The sequence below is a fragment of the Suncus etruscus genome, chromosome 9, assembly GCF_024139225.1.
Source record: "Suncus etruscus isolate mSunEtr1 chromosome 9, mSunEtr1.pri.cur, whole genome shotgun sequence".
In the NCBI taxonomy this organism is placed as follows: domain Eukaryota; kingdom Metazoa; phylum Chordata; class Mammalia; order Eulipotyphla; family Soricidae; genus Suncus; species Suncus etruscus.
This window is the reverse complement of record NC_064856.1, coordinates 28,860,779-28,877,123: the sequence shown is the minus strand read 5'-3', so window position 1 is coordinate 28,877,123 and position 16,345 is coordinate 28,860,779. Positions and strand designations below refer to the sequence as shown.

At 41.7% G+C, this 16,345-nt stretch overlaps 1 non-coding gene across 1 annotated transcript; it reads right to left on the bottom strand.

The window, feature by feature from the left end:
• Positions 1-12,574: 12,574 nt before the first annotated feature.
• On the bottom strand, positions 12,575-12,681 carry LOC126019878 (U6 spliceosomal RNA). Its single transcript, XR_007499494.1, has one exon. It is a non-coding gene; the product is annotated as a U6 spliceosomal RNA (small nuclear RNA).
• Positions 12,682-16,345: the final 3,664 nt, after the last annotated feature.

Sequence of the window (16,345 nt, the reverse complement as noted above, 5' to 3'; positions counted from 1 at the left end):
TGAATAGGATAGAGATGCAGTTCTGGTTTACCAAATGCGAACTCTCAGAGCCACAGATGTCTATACCGAGGGCATTTGCTGGGTGGGAGAGATGCCGATGAACTCTTCACATGCTGGCACAGACCTCGCTCAGCAGCGTGGCTTGGGTAAATTGCTCATTAACTGAAATCAGGCCCCAGATGAAGGAATGTAATTACAGTCTTTGCATCCCTGTGCGTGTGCAGGCAGGAATGGATGCTATCTCCTGGTGGGGTTTATGCTTTTCTGAGAACTTCTGCTGCTCAAGTCTGAGGCTTTGATAGGCCCTGGGCTTCCATTTTCAATGTCGCAAAGTAAGTTTTTCCACCTTCTATTTCCTACCTAAGCGTGGCAGGATTCAAGACATGAGAGTGAGGGGAGCCAGGTACAGTTTTCATTTGAGACGCTCTGTAGAACCATGAGCTACAGGAAGAAGATAGAAACCTGGGCAATGTAAGGAAGGTTCTGAGCCAGGCTCTCTAGTTCAAATGCTGCTCAAAGGCTCTGTCAATCACCCTGAAAGACTATCCTAGCACACACCTCCAGGGTCATTATGAAGAGGAAGTTGGTAATATCGCCAAGCTCAGTTAGAACAGCATCTGGCATCTAGCATCTAGCCACTGCGAGAAATCATTTAAGTGGAGCCAAATTACTGAACGTTTTCAGTATTTCAAAGCCAAGAAAAGGAGCACCAACAGGAATACACCAACACTCACTGGTTGAGTGCCAAGGAACCACACCCCTGGTGACCCACCTGTGAAGAAGCAAGGATAACCAAAGCACCTAGAATCTAGATCTTAGTGGCCTGACTTGATCACATGTTCATCTCTCAGCCAATCAGTAGTCTAGACCGCCTTTTAGGCAATTAACTGCTCTGATTGGTGAACCTTACTATAGCCACACCCCAACTCAGTTGACTTCACCAATCAAAATGAAGAACATAAAGGTGATGTATGAATAGAGGGTGGGTTCCAAAAGAAAACCAAGGCAGGAATGACCAGGTGGTGGGTTGGTGGGGGCTGGATGGGTGGAGTTTCACTTACACAAAACCAACATGCCAATGTGGCCCCAGATCTGTGAGCAAGCACCAGTGGTTTGACTGGTCATGATATCCAGCCTGGAGGTTAGGGACGCTGGATATGGAAGGAGCATCAGTTTGTTGTGCAGTTCCAGCTCTCAGAATAGTTTGTTGTTAGAAGGAAGGGAGAAGGCGCTATATGAGCACTGTATGGAATCCAAGTTGGGAGCCCTTTCATTCAATGCACCCAATATCCAAAGGGTCTTAGCTTGTCTCCTCAGGGCTAGCTAAACTCCTGCAGGGTTTTCCAATATCTCCAACAATGGTGTCTGTGCCTCTGTACACAGTCTGTTTGCTATGATTTATTCTCGACTGTTTTTACTTGCATACATTTATGTATTACTTGTCGACATGTATTTAAAAGAAATATGGAGCTGTCAGGACCTGGAAATAGGAAGAATGAGGAGTTGCTATTTACTAGGCACTGACTTGGAGCTTGAAAGGTGAACAAGTACTGGAGAAGAATGATGCTAATGGTGGTATAACAAAACAAATGCACTTAATGCCACTGAATAATCCACAAAAAATGGTTTAATTGACTTTTAAAAATCTCCTTCCCTTTGTTGCTGCTGTGATTTCTGATGGGCACATAGTCATACTTGGTTGTGGTGTGCCAGGAATACACCAACACTGCCAAAATCCCATCAGGCATGTGGTCTGATGCCAGGGACATAATTTTCAGCCTCACGCCTGGCACTACCAAGCTATACCTCTGACTTTTCAAATGGTAAGTTTATGACATATATATTCTAAAATAATCAAAACTTTTTTAATTAAAAGGAAGAAAAATGCTAATGTTATCATATGCTGGAAAATCAGACTCATATGTCTCCATAGAATAAAAGAGTAAAAGCCAAAGCAATTAAAAGTCTTCATATTAAACTCTAATTTAGTACTGTGATCCCACAGAGCTCCAGGCCCAAGGGAACTAGCCTGTTATTTTTCAAATAAGTGCAAAGACTACCAACAAAATTGAGTAAAATTGGTTGACTTAACTTTGACTTTCTCCATTACAAAGTCTACAGAAAGGAAAGTGTTGAGTCTGGAAGGACATTTGTCATTCTAGATTAAGTCTACAGAAACCCTGATGTCATCCTCATTCCTCCCCACCAGTAGTTTTTTTTTTCATTTTTTAATTTCTGAGGTGGAGCTCAGAGTAAAATGTCCACATAGGACACCACACTGATTACACTACATACAGTCCCTTCCCTTCTCATTACCACTCCATCCCCCACTTTTTAGCCATTTGACTCAGGATCAAACTGTTTTTATCATGGATATTTCCATTAGACTTTGGATTTTATTTGGTGAGATAGAGCTGGTTTTGGCCTACACTGTTTCAACATCACAGCTATTAGAAGAGTGTCAGCATTCTTCCAACAATGTCATAAGGTCCCCTCCGAGCCACCCTTATCATCCTCTTAGTAAACTCACCTCCATTGAACAATTCTCAGTATGTTGCACTGGTCATTTTTTATTATCTTACAATGTTTCTTTTTATACTGCATATAAGAAAGATTACTCTGTTTCCCTCTCCTGACTTAGCATAGGCCGCTGTTTCTATCCATACAAATGGTGAAATGCATTACTTTGTTTTATAGCCAAGTAGTATTTCATTGTGTGTGTGTGTGTGTGTGTGTGTGTGTGTGTGTGTGTGTGTGTGTGTGTGTGTGTGTGTAATACCAAATTTTTTATCCACTCCTCTGTTCTTGAGTACTTGGTTATTTCCATGTTTTGGCTACTGTGGATAATGCTGCAATGAAGATAGGAACACAAATATTTTTTTCAGAATAAAGTTTTCAGGTGATTTTGGAATAGAGGCCAAGAAACAGAGTTTCTGGATTGTATGGAAGCTCAATTCTTTTTATTTTATTTTATTTTGGTAATGTCTCCATCTTGTTTTTCTGTAGAGGTCTGTTTCTTTAAAACATACATTTGTAAACTATTTGCTTAGAGCTGGGTCAGTACTTCTAACTTTGAGATCCTAGGATTTAGCTTAATTATATTCCTCAAATTAAGCATGCTTACCTTCCTCTCACTTTTTATTATGTCACCAACCCAGTTGAACAAAAGATGGAAAAGGGAGTCTCACAGTGCCCTCCTGTGAGTTTCAGAGTTCAGGAGTCATGCCGTGAGCAGAAATCGCCACCAGACTTTGAATTTGTGATGCGATGAAATCCATGATTTACTTAATCCCACCTGAGTTGGAAGTCTTTATTCCTTGCAAATAAGAAATTCTGCCTGATACCAGACCTTCACAAGAACCCTCTAGCCATGCTGCTATCCAATTCCTTCAGGCTCTGTGAATGATAAAAACAAAGCATTGCACTTGGAAAGGACCCAGCTTTTCTGTCTTTGGTGCTTAAATATCTCCCACACTAGAATCCCAGGAAATAAACCAGAGATTGCCCCCTGCTCATATTCTGACCTCATGTGCTTTTACTCCTTTCTTACCTTGAAATGATCTCATGTAAAACCCTCCAAATAAAGCACTGATTGGATTCTTGGGATGGCTGGAGTGCAGAGCATTCCCAGCTCAGCTCTGCCCTTTTGCACAAACACTGGTCATTTTGTATCCAAAGATGTGATTCCATTGCTTATACATTGGGCTGTGGCATCCAAAAACAATATTTTCCTTTGAGCTTCAGAGCCCATCTCAACATAAACATTTGAGCTCCCTCCTGAACGTTGCACTAACAGCTTGACAAACCCGTAGGTGTGGAGCTGGCTGCCAGCCAACCCAAATTTTTCTGCTTCTTTCTTTTAATATAAACAGGGCCTTTGAAGAACTGTGGATTCATTGAATGAACAAATGAACGTGTTTACATAAAACATGCAGGGGGAAATTTCCACGGTGCGGCAGCATATAATTTCAGTCTGTTTTCTGAGGGGGCAGCATATTATAGAGGCTGCTTTCCTAGACAAGAATGTCCTCCTCCATCTGTTCACCTAATTATTCACCCCAGTCAGTAAGGTCAAGATTGGGGGCTTAAGGTAGGAGGCAGAGAACCAGGGAGGTGGTGGTATGGGGTTGTGTTGATTTGTAAAGAATGAACTTTTGAGTCTGGAAGACCCCTGCTTTCCAAGACCGGTACAGAATTGCAATTAGTGGACAAGTCTCTGAGCCTCTACTATGCCATGCACACACCAAATCTTGTGATTTACCTTAAAGTTACAAGAGTCCAAATGAGCAATGAGGTCACTCAGGGTGGGGGCAGCCTAGAATGATTGATGACCATTTTATGTTATTTGGGGGAAAGAAAGGCTGCTTTATGTGGGTTTGTGCCTGGAACCCCATGAATCAACTCTTGGTTAATGAAGAACGCCTTCCCATCATTCCACTTGCTGATGATAAATCACTTCAGTTGGTGAGACAGTTTTCAGGAAATGGCTATGTGGTGAGGTGAAGCCCGGAGCCAGTGCAAGCTATGGGGGGAAGGCGGAGAGACTGGAGGTAAGGTGGGCATGGGGTGACATGGGTAAAGGAGAGGTAGGGAAGGACGTGGCATTAGACAAGTCGCCCCCTGGAAGGGCACTAATATGGGTATGTACTGGAAATATTAGTGCTGCTCCACCATGGTTAGAAATTTACCTTTTATACATCAGTAGGTCCTACTTATAAACAAACAAACAAGCTCTTCTCTACAGGGTTAAAATGTATCACTATTTCTTTTGAATGGCATATAAGTTCAGTTGAAACTGGGACAACAAAGTGAATTTCCAAGTTAAAAAAGAAAGTTGTTCATTCTACAGGGTCCTACTTTCTCCCCACCAGCCAGAATGATGGGAAGAATTTCAAGCCAGGCCAATCTTCAATGGCACTTAGGTGCTGAAAACTATTTTGAACATTTTGGATACTTTATCTCATGTGGTCCTAATGAACAGGACTGTCCTTAAATTTGTTTTTTCCAATAGAAGAAACACTTCCAGAAAATCTATCTAATAAAGGATGAAACTGAAATTTCAACACAAGGATTTTTCAGTAAGTCTGAAAAAATTAAAATAGCAGAACTCAAGTTTTTGCTGGAATTAGGTGTGAAGGGAGGATTCCAGATAAGGGGATGGAAAGAGAATGTGGGGTCAGAGCAAAAGTACATGGCCAAAGACTCAAGCTGAACATGGTTTTGGAATGGGACAGGGGCCTTCCTCTTTCTCCTGGCCTGTGCATTTGGGTTATGAAGAAAACATCGGCTACCCAGGAAGTCCTTAGGGAAAGTCAGACCTCAACTGAGCTGTCAGAAAAGTTAGTTGAAGATGCGGGCAAAAGAGGGAGTTGCTTGGTGAAAGCATTGTTTTCAAAGAGTTGAGGTATCAAGAAGGAGGGAATTTAGGAGAAATGAATGAGAAAATTTAGGGAAAATATTGTTGACAGAAGTAAAAGAAATGACATTCAGATAAAGGGAAACCCTGAAGTAAAAATCAGAACAAGGGAACACAACAAAATGAAAAGCTATGATTGAAGACAATTTTCCTAATCCTGATGTCAGGGAATATCTACCTAACATTAATGACTCATGATGACCTAATCACATACACACACACATACACACACACACACACACACACACACACACACACACACACACCAGACACCCAAGTCTTTGGAACCCAGGAAGAACATGTCAGAGAGGAGCAAATGGTCTTCAGGCCAGTCTGGATCTAGGTGCTTCCATCATTTTCTCAGGACTTAGCCTTTCTGCATTTTCTCTCTCATCTTTGTTTCCATCACTCTGTTTCACATGCAGATAATTTTCTCTAAGTGTCTTTAAAAATATCTCAGCATATATTATTGCAGCATAAAATCTAGCAGAAAGCAATATCAATTGCTGCAAAGCACTTTTCTTGCATGCAACTAACCCAGATTTGACCCTTGCCACTCTATATGGACCCTGAGCCTCACCAGGAGTGTACTAGGAGCACAGAACTAGGATTAAGCCCTGAACACTGCTGAGTACACCCCCCCCCCAAAAAAAAAACAGTGTCAATATCTCGTTAGGATTTGTTTTTTCCAACTTGGAGCTAATTCAGGGAGTCAATGAATCAAAGAATCCTATTGACCAGGCCTGGGCCACCTAATCATACCTAAAAGCAGCCCAGGAAATCTAGGTGGATTGAGTAAAAAATGGGTGGTTTTCAAAAAATGTTTTTTATCTACTGGCATATATATTTTTAGTTATTACTCCTGGCTAGGCTCTGGGGACCATGTAGGATGCCAAGGAACAAATTCAGGTGGGACACATGCAAGGCATTTGCTCTCCACACTGTACTGTCACTCAGGCCCCTACACTAATATTTTCCCCTGGTCTTCTCCACTTCTGAACTTTGATCTGTAACCAGACATGCCACCAAACCAAGGGATACCCTGGCCAGAAGTATGATTTGTCCACACAGTGTTCTCCATAATAGAATTTGTCTGGTGGTAAGAGAGGTAGAACAAAGGTGAAGACACACATAAATGTGTGTGGCCAACATCAATCTTGGCACCAGTTGTTCCCCTGAGAATCACCAGGTGCAGCTCTGGAAGCCCCCAGCCCCCAATTTTGCTACTAGGGGCCCTGGAGGTCCCTTAAGAATTTCTTGGAGTGAATTCAGAACTGCCTGAACACTTGCTTTGGAGGCCCTCAAAAATATGTCAGGTGGCTATTCCAGGAGTTTGTCAGAAGCCTCTGAAAGACCATTCAGGCTGTGCTGTGAGCATGTTCATATTTCCAAGAAGAGAGGACACAACTGTCTGAGGAACTGATTCCCAGCTCGTCGCTGAAACAAAACCCTTGTTTAGAAGACCTCGTTACTCTCACTTCGAGCATACTGCTGCGTGGAGGTGCCATGGGTGAGCATCCCTGTTCTGGCCTGCAGAGCCTTACCTTTGCCATGCTTCTCCCAGCAGGTGGCCAGATGGAGGACACACCTAACCCTCATGGTCGCTTTCTCTGCTGAAATGTAACCAGGAAAACACACACACACACACACACACACACACACACAAACACCCCACCACCAGCACCACACCACACACACATAGGATCCCACCTCGCTCAGTCTTCTGAATAGGTAAGACAATGCCTGAGAAACTCTGGGAGTCCATAATACTTCTGAATCCAGACATGCTCCCATACTGTGCAGAAGCTCAGGCTGAGACTGGCCATGACCTTCTCTCTTCCCTCTTTGCCTCATTTTTCTTCTTCCTGTGCACTGGGGACTGTCCCAGCAGAGAGAGAAAGAGAAAGAAGAAAAGAAAGAGAAAGAATAAAAGAAGGGAAGAAGGAAGGAAGGAAGGAAGGAAGGAAGGAAGGAAGGAAGGAAGGAAGGAAGGAAGGAAGGAAGGAAGGAAGGAAGGAAGGAAGGAAGGAAGGAAGAAGGAAGGAAGGAAGGAAGGAGGAAGGAAGGAAGGAAGGAAGGAAGGAAGGAAGGAAGGAAGGAAGGAAGGAAGGAAGGAAGGAAGGAAGGAAGGAAGGAAGGAAGGGAGGGAGGGAGGGAGGGAGGGAAGGAGAAAAACAGAGAAAGGCAGAGAATGGATCTGGGATTAACCACTAGGGGAGAGGGAGATGTGAACAGACAAATATGGTGTCTCTACTCTCACTTTCACCACCTTCCATCTTCTGGGAATCCAAATCATCATTTAAGACTCCACCAACCCAAGCTCACTGGGGTGTAAGAATGATCAGACTCCCATGTTAGCAGATGGCTGGCTAGTCCATACCATGCAAACTAAGCCAGATACTAGACACTTTGTGCTGGAAATTCTCAATAGGAACGGGACTTGGTCCTAGAAGTTGGAGAGCCAGAGTCATTAGCAGCTCCTTCTCCATTTAGTTCATGGCAACTCTGTGGGGCAGCCACTGACCCCACCAGGCTTTTGTGGGATGTAGACCTGCTTGGCTCTTGCCCTGATAAATTTAACTTTAAAATACTTGCTCTTAAATGGGAGAACTGTTTGCTGCTGGCCACGCTGAAGCTGGCAACCAGAGCTTATGGTTCTCCTGGACGCTCATTCGCCCCAAGCAGGAGAAATTTATCATGTGGGAGATGCTTGTTGATGAGCCAGGCTGGAGCCCAGGCAAGAAATAACTCAGCCCCAAGTGAGCTGAAGAGACCACAAGGAAGCCAGCTGCAGAGAAACGGTTCAGCATTAACTCCCAGCAAAACAGAGTTGGTCTCTCCCTTCCTCCAGCCTCCAGGCCCCGACAGCTCTGACCTTACCCAAAAGGGGCTGTAAGCCCCATGACAAGGGTGGATAGAATAGGATATCTGAGAAAGATCAGTGATAGATCTAGAGAAAATGCAGAAGAGACTATTGAAAGAATGGGCTTTCCAGAGGTGACCTGAGAGGCTGTCCAGGTCTGTTCATCCAGTAAATTCTCCTGAAGCTTTCAGTTTTTCCCTTGGAAGGGGCACCCTCTCTCTCTACCACACCTCAACACACACACAATTCTTCAGTGAAGCTGGCCTTAAACTTAGCAGAGTTGTCTTCTAACAATACATGTTCAGTGATTTGTGCATTTCTCTTTCTTTCTCTCCCTTGCTCTCAACATTAACTCTCAAGACATTTGGAAGCCAGAAAGAAGGCTCAAAGGGCAAGAGCTTGTATTTTTCAGGCTGTAGGCCTAGGCTGGATCTCTGCTACCTCATTGTGCATGGTTCTTTGAGCACTTCCAGGAAGGAACCCCAAGTACTGATCCAAGCACCTTCAAGTGTGGTAACAAAATTACCCAATGAAAATAAATTAAGAAAGAAAATAATTAAAAATTAATTTGGGGAGTTCACAGTACATGTTTTTTAGGTACCAGCTATGGGAATGTTTGTAAGGAAGCAGTAGGTTTGACCATCTCTCAGTGCTTGATGCTCTCAAGGGGACAAGAGTTTTGAAAGGGTCTTCACTGAGAACCTTGAAGAGACAAGGCCAGGGAACACAAGGGCCCTGCTTATAATTGGCGCCTGCAGGCTGCTCTTGAGATGTGTTTGCACTATTTCTTCCTGTTCTCCTTTCTCCCTGGAAAGAACAGGGTAACATTGTGGTAAGAAGCATGGGTCAGGGACACTACATCCTGTCTCTCCCACCACCCACAGGTTCTTGAAAAAGGACCTCTAAGAAATGGCTAGACTCTTCCTATAGCAACTGCCCCAACTCATACTGACAAGTTTAGTGAAAAAAGACAATGTTACTTTGGAACACATTTTGCAAAAATTTATTCAGACCTCAAACCCACTTCCTACAAACCTTTTACCTTCAAAAGAACAAAACATTGAAGACCTGTTGTAGCTTACATTTTAGGAGAAATGCATAGAGAACCTGCTGCCTGAACAAGCACAGAAACAGCTAAATAAGAGGGGCTTCCTCAACATGACAAAGTTGAGTAGAATTGTCTACCAGCATGTGCTGGAGTGTAAGATGACATCCAGCTATTAACCCAAAACAAAGGCATTCCCCCATCTTTCTTCTTTGTTTTTTTAAAATTTTATTTGTGACCAAAGTGAATTACAAATCTTTCATAGTAATATTTAAGGTACATAGTGACAATGAATCAGGGGCATTCCCACCACCAGTGATGTCCTCTCTTCGTCCCTGTTCCCAGCATGCATCCCATATCTCCCTCCTTTATTCCCCAGAATACTAATATGACTGGTCCCCATTTGTACAGCATGCTGTGGATTAGGTATAGATTCTGTTGTTGTTGACTTCTGTGCCGGCCTGCAGCTTCAGTTTATTCGTGGTCGTGGAAAGGGTCTGCACCTGTTAAAAAATGGGTGGGAAAAAAGGGGGACTACCAAGGATTCTGATTATGGTATCAATTTATTTTCGAAATGCCATGACTTATATAGTTTTTACACAAAGGGAGGAGGGGACAATGCAAACATTTGTCAAGCATGCAGTTCAAAAGGTTTGGCATGTGCCTATTAATTTGATACAAGTTTCTTGAGGAACATCCTCAAACCAAATGCTCTATCTATAGATCTGAGTTTCCTGAGCCAGAAGTGTGACCTTATGATTCTTTTGATCTGCGTCAACTCATGGCCAGTTGGCACGTACACAATGTATAGCTCAACTAAAGGACAGGCCTGTTAGAAAATGGCAGTTTGCTACAAGATGGCTGTGCTTATGCTAAGACTGTGAGGGAGAATCTGGCTCCCTACAGACTTTGGGTTTGATGTTCAGGTCTGACCATTTTTTATTTCCACTAAATGTTTATGCGAGTGTCTGGATCTGGTACCATTCGTCCCCCCCCCTCAATTTATGAGGCTGAACAAGATGATTCAAGCAATGTGGTTCTGTTGGAGATATAGAAAAGGGAAAAGAAGAGAGAAAAAAAACTCCAAAAAACTAGGAGGAGTCCTTCTAGGTGTTATAAGTATCAATTTAGAAGAGAGCAGGGAAAAAAGAAGAAAAAGGTAACAAAAAAAACCCAAAAACAATAACAAACAAAAACAACAAAGTGATAACAAGAAAAAAACAAAACCAAAAAACACAATCAAAAAAGAAAACAAACAAGAAACCAAAGCCAGCAACTACAAAAAAGACAAAAAACAAACAAACAAACAAAAAAAAAAACAAAAAACAAAAAAAACCCAAAACCAATGAGAAAAAAGTCAAAAACCCCAACCAGCAGCTACATAAAAGGGTTTGGGTTTGTGCTTGTGTCTTCTTTCATCATCATCATCATCATCATCATCATCTTCTTCTTCTTCTTCTTCTTCTTCTTCTTCTTCTTCTTCTTCTTCTTCTTCTTTTTCTTCTTCTTCTTCTTCTCTCTTTTTTCCTTCTTTTTTTTTTTTATTTGCAAAGGCGTAGTAAGTATTGGGTAAGTTAAAAAGGGAATTCCCTTGGCCTAAGAGATTTCAGGTTTCTCCGCCCTTGAATCATGTTGTCATGAGAACCACTATAGGCTCCGTACACCTTTTACTCTCCTTGTGGTGTTTTTATGGTGCCAGGCATCTTTCCACTCAGTTGTGGATGATATAATCAGGTTTCTCTAACTCAATATTTTGGTATTTACACAGGTCATAGGACGAAGCCTAGGAATAGTCTTTCTTTATAGTTCTAGAAGTTCTGTTCCATCACTATTGTTGTAATCAGACTTTTATAATTGGTGGTTTCGGTTTTTGCAGAGATCCTAGGTCAAAACCTGGAATAGAGTTTTTAAATTATGATTCCAGAAGTTCTATTCTGTCGCAGTTGTTACAGTAAAAACTTGGGATTGGAGATTTTGGTTTTTGTATAGATCCTAGGAAGAAGCCTAGGCTAGGGTCATTTTTATTGGTCCCAGGATAAATTCTGCCCAGTCTTGGCTGTCAATGCCAGTCTTCTGGTTGGTAATCTTGGTCTTTGCATAGGTCAAAGGGTGATATGTCTTCTGATTTCATCTTACTGTTAGGACATTCTGCTCTTAGATCAAGTTATTGCCATTTCCTCTCTGTCAGGATGTCATATCAAAACTGGCGTAAATTGGTATTAGAGAGGTATTAAGATTTTCCCAGGGGGAGTTTGGTTCCCAGGGGAATGGTGTCGGTTCTATGTCTGAGGTCTAGGTCTCAGGATTGGACAGTCGCTATGAGGTCACATGGAGTCTAAGTTGGGTCCACATGACACATGTTCAGGGTAGGAGGCACTCTTGTAATATAAAATGTATGGGTTCTTATCTCTAGTAGATAAGAGTTTGTTTATATACATAAAATACCACCCCCCCTTTTTTTTAGTATGCCTTTATAAAAAAGGAATGGTGCCATATTATATTGCTGGTTCATTTGGGGTAAGAATGTCAGGCTACAGAATATTTGTACCCTGGTTTTGTCCTGAGGTTTCATCCCAGGCAAGACTTTTTCTTGTATGTTTTTGTACCAAGCAGAGCCAAAGCAGTTGAAGTTAAAGAGAAAAAATAATAATCTATGAGTATATACTAAAATAAATAAATAAAACTAAATTTAAAAAAGGAAGTAAAGAAAAGAAGGTGTTTAAGAAGCTACCTTACATTTAGGAATACACAGGCTAGGAGGAATTGTTATAGAGGTATTGAACATATAAAAGAAATACAGGATTCCCCATTAAGTCTTTTGAGATATTCTTGTGGGGGGTGAAATCCATGGCACATTTTCATCACACATTGTGGTTTTGTTCAGTTTGAGAAGTGATTTGCAGCCATAAGGGATCAGGTAGTGTCCTTGGGCTGGGGGTCCTCCTTCTGGAGATGAAACAGTAGCATGAAACAGTCCACATTTGGGAGGGTGAAAAGAAGGGCCACAAAGCTTAAGTCAATAAAAGTGTTGGTTGTAGTTTCTTGCTGAGGCATGAGATGTAGGGCTGAGAGGGTATTCTTTTGCTTTGGGAGCTGGGTGATGGTTTATTGGGGCAGGAGATTGGTCTCGGTCTCTAATGGGTTAAGAACTGAGGGTAAAGAGAGTTAAATAAGGATAATGGATCAGGATTGGGGGATGAGAGAATAGGATTTCTGAAGGGAGGAGGAGGGATAATATATAAAAGGGACTAAAAATATGGAACATTTGACAAATTTGCGTGTTATCCTTGTGCAGGGGCCATGCTAATCTTTTCTGTATCATTCCAATTTTAGTACAGTATATGTGCTGCTGAAACAAGAACTCCCCCATCTTTCTTTTTCTATGTAAATCTTTTCTTCTTCTTCTTCTTCTTCTTCTTCTTCTTCTTCTTCTTCTTCTTCTTCTTCTTCTTCTTCTTCTTCTTCTTCTTCTTCTTCTTCTTCTTCCTTCTCTCTCTCTCTCTCTCTCTCTCTCTCTCTCTCTCTCTCTCTCTCTCTCTCTCTCTCTCCCTCTTTTGGTTTTTGGGCTGCACCAGGTGACACTCAGGGGTTACTACTGGCTATGGGCTCAAAAATTGCTCCTGACTTAGGGGGTCATATGGGATGCCAGGAATGGAACCTAGGTCCATCCTGGGTCAGCTGCATGCAAGGCAAATGCCCTACCTCTGTGCTATCCCTCAGGCCCATAAATCTCTTTTATATGTAAAAGCCCACCTGGATCACTCTTTCCTGCTCAGCCCTGGTGAATTTTGTTCTGGAATAATAAAGAAAAGTCAGTTCTGGCTTTTGACTGAGGCAGAGAGACATCAGGCTTCATGGCTCTTTCCTGACTGGCTTGGCTTATTATATCTTCACTGCTATCCTGCTTCTTCAGACCCATCACCTAAGGGTTAGGGGTATGGGGTAGTCTCACAATTTGTAGATTTTTTTATTTTACATTGAAGAATAGTTAAAGAGAGAGAGAGAAGAGTTAATTTTTGTTTTTTGGGTTTTTTGGGCAGAGTTAATTTTTGTTTTTTGGGTCTTTTTTTTTTTCAAGTTATTTTTATCTTTATTTAAACACCTTGATTACAAATATGATTGTAGTTGGGTTTCAGTCATGTAAAGAACACCCCCTTTATCACTGCAACATTGCCATCACCAATGTCCCAAATCTCCCTCCTCCCCACCTCACCCTGCCTGTACTCTAGACAGGCTTTCTACTTCCCTCATTCATTCTCATTGTTATGATAGTTCTCAGAGTAGTTATTTCTCTAACTGCACTCACTACTCTTGAGCTTCAGGTCATGAGCTGGACCTTCCAGCCCTCCTCTCTTTGTTTCTGGGAATTATTGCAAAAATGTCTTTAATTTTTCTTAAAACCCATAGATGAGGGAGACTATTCTGTGTCTATCTCTCTCCCTCTGATTTATTTTACTCAGCATAATAGATCCATGTATATCCATGTTTATGAAAATTTCATGACTTCATCCCTCCTGAAGACTGCATAATATTTCATTGTGTATATGTATCACAGTTTCTTTAGCCATTTATCTGTTGAAGGACATCTTGGTTGTTTCCAGAGTCTGGCTATTGTAAATAGCACTGCAATGAATATCGGTGTGAGGAAGAGATTTTTGTATTGACTTTTTGTGTTCCTAGGGTATGTCCCTAGGAGTGGTATAGCTGGATTGTATGAGAGCTCAATTTCCAGATTTTGGAGGAATCGCCATATCACTTTCCATAAAGGTTGGACTAGATTGCATTCCTACCAGCCGTGAATAAGAGTTCCTTTCTCTTCACATCCCCGCCAACACTGCTTGTTCTCATTCTCTGTGATGTGCGCCAATCTCTGTGGCATGAGATGGTACCTCATAGTTGTTTTGATTTGCATCTCAGTGGTGATTAGTGATTTTTCATTTTTATGTGCCTTTTAGCCATTTGTATTTCTTTTTTTCTCTTTTTCTTTCTTTTTTTATATTTTATTTAAACACCTTGATTACATACATGATTGTGTTTGGGTTTCAGTCATGTAAAGAAAACCACCCATCACCAGTGCAACGTTCCCATCAACAATGTCCCAAATCTCCCTCCTCCCCACCCAACCCCCGCCTGTACTCTAGACAGGCTTTCCATTTCCCTCATACATTCTCATTATTAGGACAGTTCAAAATGTAGTTATTTCTCTAACTAAATTCATCACTCTTTGTGGTAAGCTTCCTGAGGTGAGCTGTAACTTCCAGCTTTTTCTCTTTTGTGTCTGAAAATTATTATTGCAAGAATGTCTTTCATTTTTCTTAAAACCCATAGATGAGTGAGACCATTCTGCGTTTTTCTCTCTCTCTGACTTAGTGAGAGGAGAGAGGGAGAGAGATAGGGAGTGAAATGGGGAGGGAGAGAGAGGGAGAGAGAAAGGGAGAGGAAGAGAGGGGAAGGAGAGAGAGAGAGGAGGGAGAGGAAGAGAGGGAAAGGGGAGAGAAAGAGGAGGGAGAGGAAGAGAGAGGGAAAAGAAGAGAGGGAAAAGAAGAGAGGGAAAGGAAGAGAGAAAGGGAAAGAAAGAAAGGGGGAGAGAGGAAAAGAGAGGAGAGAGCTTTTCCAGAGCCATTTGTATTTCTTCTTTGTCAAAATGTCTTTTCATTTCTTCTCACCATTTTTTTTTATGATGGGATTAGATAATTTTTTTCTTGTAAAGCTCTGTCAGTGCCTTGTATATTTTAAATATTAGCCCCTTATCTGATGGATATTGGGTGAATAGTTTCTCCCACTCAGTGGGTGTCTCTTGGATCCTGACACTATTTCCTTTAAGGTGCAGAAACTTCTCAGCTTAATATATTCCCATCTGTTTATCTCTGCTTCCACCTGTTTGGAGAGTGCTGTTTCCTCCTTAAATAAACGGTTAGTCTCAATGTCATATAGTGTTTTTCCTACGTGTTATTCTATATACCTTATGATTTCATGTCTGATATCAAGGTCTTTAATCCATTTGGATTTTACCTTCATACATGGTGTTTGCTGGGAGTGAGTTTGCTTTTTTGCAAGTGTCTAAGCAGTTGTGTCAACACCTCTTGTTGAAAAGGCTTTCCTTGCTCATTTAGGATTTCTTGCACCTTTATCAATAATTGGGTGATTGTATCTCTGGGGAACATTTTTTGAGTACTCAAGCCTATTCCATTGATATGAGGGTCTGTCTTTATTCCAATACCTTGATATTTTGATAACTAGTGCTTTGTAATACAGTTTAAAGTTGGGGAAAGTAATGCCTCCCACATTCTTTTTCCCAAGGATTGCTTAGCTATTCAAGGGTGTTTTTGTTCCAAATGAATTTCAGTAGTGTTTGATTCACTTCTTTGAAGAATGTTATTGGTATCTTTAGAGGGATCGCATTAAATCTGTACAATTCTTTGGGAAGTATTGCCATTTTAATGATGTTAATCCTGCCAATCCATGAGCAGGGCATGTGTTTCCATTTCCGCTTGTCCTCTCTTCTTTCTTGGAGCAGGGTTTTATAGTTTTCTTTGTATAGGACCTTTATGTCTTTAGTCAAGTTGACTCCAAGATATTTGAGTTTGTGTGGCACTAACATGAATGAGATTGTTTTCTTTTTTTTTTTTTTTGGTTTTTGGGCCACACCCAGTGACGCTCAGGGGTTACTCCTGGCTATGAGCTCAGAAGTCACTCCTGGCTTGGGGGACCATATGGGATGCCGGGGGATCGAACCGAGGTCCGTCCAAGGCTAGCGCAGGCAAGGCAGGCACCTTACCTCTAGCGCCACCGCCCAGCCCCGAGATTGTTTTCTTAATGTCCATTTCTTCCCTATCATCATTGGTGTATAAAAAGACCATTAATTTCTGTGTGTTAATTTTGTAGCCAGCCACATTGCTATATGAAGCTATTGTTTCTAGAAGCTTTTTGGTAGAATCTTTAGGGTTTTCTAAATAGAATATCATGTCATCTACAAACAGTGAGAGCTTGACTTCTTCCTTTCCTATCTGGATTCCCTTGA